Here is a 4,406-nt window from a genome sequence, read left to right as displayed (position 1 = left end):
TTCCCCAGAGACTGGGGGAAAAGGGAGCAGGAGGGACAGCGTGGAAAGGAGGAACCAGAGAGAGGGCTGGGGCCAGAGCTCAGGCTCCTCACAGCTCCCCTCGGGTTCCTTCCCTGCACCCGCAGGCTCCATCTGTCACTGCTCACGATGCAGCACTGAGCCTCAGCAGGTGTTTTACAAATGGTGTTGGGAATTGTGAAAATCTTGATCTTCTATGCCCAGCTGAAAGGTGGGGAGAAACATTTTACAAGGGGGCGTAGTGACAGGACAAGGGGGAATGTCTTTAAATTGGAAGGGGGAAGGCTTAGATTAGACATGAGGAAGAAATTCTTCACAATGAGGTTGTTGAGGCCCTGGCCCAGGCTGCCCAGAGAAGCTGTGGCTGCCCCATCCCTGGAGGTGTTCAAGGTCAGGCTGGAAGGGGCTTGGAGCAACTTGATGCAGTGCAAGATATCCCTGCCCATGGAAGGGGGTTGGATCTGGATGGGCTTTGTGGTCCCATCCAACCCAACCAATTCTATGATTCCATGCTCATAACTGTGCAAACCTCGATCTCCCACGCACAGCTGTAAGGGCAGCTGCGAACGGTCTCTGCTGATCCCGAGGGTGGTCATCCCATCACAAGCTGCCATGGCAGCGATCGCACAGGGAACACAGCGTCTCCACGTGAGTGGTGGCAGGAGCCTCCATGCCCAGGGCTGCGGGACCAGGGGCTCCGTTCCCAGACTCTGAATCGAGCACAGCCTGGGGCTGGCGGGGTGAGACAAAAAGGAGTTTCTGTCCCCAAAAGTGGAATATTTTGATTTAAGCTCAAGTAGGTTAAGTTCCATCTAAGTAATTGTGTTGTTTGAAAGTTAGACAGAATGTCCCTCTGAGAGCAGGTTTTCTTTCAGACATTGTTTTCCATGCACTGTTCATTCTTTGAAGACGATAACGTCTTGTGTTCCATGTGGTCTATGCTGAACAGATGTCTCTTCTTCTGCAAGACGTCTCTTCTCTTCTTCCCCTGCTTGCAGCATTTGTCTATTTTTGAGGCAAGGTCAGGCAGAGCTGGAGCCAAAGCTGCGAATTAGCTACTTTGGGCTCTTGTGAAATTCATAACAACATTAAAAGTAGACCTTGGGAAGTAATAGAAAACACCTAAGATTTCTGGGAAGATTTATACATAGGCATGGAACTGGGAAATCTCTTCTGCCCCACCTTCTGCCTCGCTGCCCGTCACCGGTGGAGATCACTGCGTGACGTTCCCAGCCCTGTCCAAGTATGCTCGCTTTCTAAACCTCCAGAAGGAGTCTCAGAGAGTTGGATTTGCCAGCATTTTGGGGATCAACAGGGAGAGAGGAAACGGCCTTAAGCTGCTGCAGGGGAGGTTTCGGTTGGGTCTTGGGGAAAAGCCTCTGTGTGGGGTTCGGGACAGGGCTGGGTGCACGGGGGCTGGGGGAGCCGAGGGGCTTTGCCAGCCTTAAGGATTCTGTGCCTCGGGGGCCAGAGCCCCGCGTGCAGCCCCAGCACCTCCTGTCGGTGCCCCCAGCCCCGTTTTGGGGCCAGAACCCCCGTTCCGGGCTCTGCCCCCCCCGGCCCTCGCCTGGCAACAGCGGGGGGAGCGGGAACAAGAGCGACCGCCCTGCGGCCAATCAGGGCCCAGAGCTCGGGGCTGGAGACGCAGTTTGAGGTTCTAAAGCTTCAGGTTTGGGATAAAACCCTCCTCAACAAGTTCCAAAGTGCATTTTTGGCTTCAAAGGTTCATTGGAAGGGCCTGGAGCATCATTCTTAGGGCGCAAAGCCTGATTTTACGTGTCCAACCCCTCAGTTTCAGAGACAAAATTCTCTGAAAGGGTTCAAAAGCTCATATTTTGCTGCCAAAGCCTTCATTTCAGGGAACAAAGCCGCAGTTTAGGACTAAGTCCACAACTGTGAGGGCTCAAATCATCCTTTTGAGCTTCTCAAGTCCCATTTTTAGGGCTCAAGGACTTTGTGTTTTGTGCCACAGCATCATTTTAGGATACAAACCCTTAGGTCAGCATCCAAAGCCCCAATTTCATTCTCAAAGTGCCAGCTGTAGACCCAGACCCTCCTTTTGAGGATTCAAACTCTCATGGAAAGGATCCAACCCGCTCTTTTACAGCTCAAAGCCTCCACTTCAGCACCCAAAGCCCTGCACTCGGGACTAGAGCTTCGCTTCTTGGGGCCACGGAGGAACCAAGTGGCTCGTCTCCCCTGCAGGGTCCAAAAACTCATTAGTAGCACCTCACCCATCTCTTCTAGTGCCCAAAGCCTCCTGTTTGGGGCTGAAATTCTCATTTCTAGGGTTCCAGCCTGTCTTTAACGACCCATATACTTTTTAAAGGGCCCACAGTTATATTTTGAGAGACTAAAAACTTGCTTTTTGTGTCCAAGCAGTCATTTGTCTCTAATGACACATATGATGGCCCAGAGATCATTTTTAAGGCCCAAAGACTGATTCTGGCATCAGTATTAAAAAGCATCAGTTTTAGGGGCCAAAGCCTTATTTATAGGTTCCAAAATCTCACTTTTAGCTTCCAAAGCCTCCTTTTCAGGGAACACACCTGCACTTTTAGAATTGTCTGCAATTGTGAGGACCCCAATCCTCATCTTGAGCCTCTCAAGTACTGCTTTTAGGTTGTAAAGCCTTTTGTGTTTGGTACCACAGCATCTTTTTAGGGCATAACCCCCAGTTTCAGGTTCAAAGCCTCAATTTCATTTTCAAAGTCCCGGTTTTGAGGCCCAAGCCCTCATTTTGAGGATCCAAACTCTCATTTAAAGGATCCAAACCCCTCTTTCACAGCTCAAAGCCTCCACCTGCCAGATGCCCCCACACTTGTGCTTTCAGCCTTCAAACCCAACCTATGCAGGCAGCCTCTCTGCTGAAAATTCGCCCCCCCATAGCCACATAACAGAGGCCCTTTCCCACCACGTCACAGAGTTCCTAACACGTTTTATTGGAGATCTCCAGGAGTTTGGCAGACGCCTGCCCAGCTGATGGGATCCTGATTGGAAGCGTTCCCTTGACTTTCAGTTGTAGAAGAAATGGAAGTAACAGGGCTTCATCTTGAGGTTGCTGGTCTGAGGAGGGGGCTGCAGGGGATGTTTAGTTTTAAGCGTTGTCAGGAGTCAGCTTGCCTCTTTCCATCTGGGCTTCTGAAGCCTCAGAGAGGGCTCTGTGGAGAGAAAAGGCTGCTGAGGCCTCAGCTGCAGGTGGGCACAGGGACTCTCCTCCACGGCACGGAGCTGGCACAGCTTCCAAGCGCGGGCTGGGATCTGCCGGCACAGTGTGGCCGAGGGGGACACCAACACCTGATGGCATCACTGAGCATGGAGAGTCCCTGGGGAGCAACAGATGCTGGTGTGTGTCCCTCTTTTCAGGGCAATCTCAGCCCCTGCTCTTTCCCATCCCGACCTGGCTTTGCCCACGCCTGTTGCTCCTGGGGCTGCTCCTGTCCAGGCAGGGTCAGCTTGAGCCAACCTTGGCTCCAGTCAGAGCGCTCCCGAGAGGGAGGCACGGGAGTTCAGACACCAATTAAAGCACCAGGCAGCAGCAGAAGAGTGTTTTGGCCAGCCCCTCACTCACTGCTGCCCAGCAGCCTGAGCAGCGATGCCTCGTGGCTGGGAGCAGGCTTGGAAGGCAGCAATGGGGGGAATCACTGACTCACTTTTCTCTCTTCCTGACCTGAGGAATCGCTCTCAGACTTCAGGGACGGATTGGACCGAGGAGTCTGGAAGTCATCAATTGCGAGAGGCTCTGAAGGAAAATTGCAAGGAATGAGCTCTTGGCACGTGTCCATGTCTGTTCTTTCAGGGAAAGGGACATAGGGAACTTACCTCCAGGCTGCGCCACTGGCTCCATACCAACTTCCAGCTGAGCAGCTGGAAAACCATTGCCACCATCCTCACCTAGAAGTGAGCACAGAGGAGAAACGTTTCCATCAGAACTGTGGATCTGCTCCTGCCCTGGGGAACTGCAGGTGCTGGAAGCGGGTCAGGGAACAAAGTGAGAGCCCGACATCGGTGGAAATTGCAAAAGCTTCCACGAGGACCTCTTGGCTGTCTCCTTGCAGTTCTCTAAACACTCTTCCTGGCCACGTGCAGCACCCCTTGAGGAGGGAAGGGACCAACGCGGGGCCCCTCAGAGCTGTCTCAGAGGAGAGCTCTTACACAGAGAGGAAACCCTCTTTGAACACTGGAGGAAAAAGCCATCGTCCCCGCTGCCTGGGGAGAAGAGCCCCCGTCCCAGGAAGGCTGCACCAGTGCCACCTGTTTACTTGCTCCTGTCCCCCAAAGACACACACCTGACCAGCAAATGGACTGGAGGCAGAAAAAAAGGCCCTCACTAATTAATGGGCATTGGAGGTGTGTTCCTCAAAGTACAGAATCACAAGTGCCTGAAG

This window comes from Phaenicophaeus curvirostris, unplaced genomic scaffold, assembly GCF_032191515.1.
Source record: "Phaenicophaeus curvirostris isolate KB17595 unplaced genomic scaffold, BPBGC_Pcur_1.0 scaffold_53, whole genome shotgun sequence".
NCBI classification, from domain to species: domain Eukaryota; kingdom Metazoa; phylum Chordata; class Aves; order Cuculiformes; family Cuculidae; genus Phaenicophaeus; species Phaenicophaeus curvirostris.
This window is presented reverse-complemented; position numbering follows the sequence as displayed.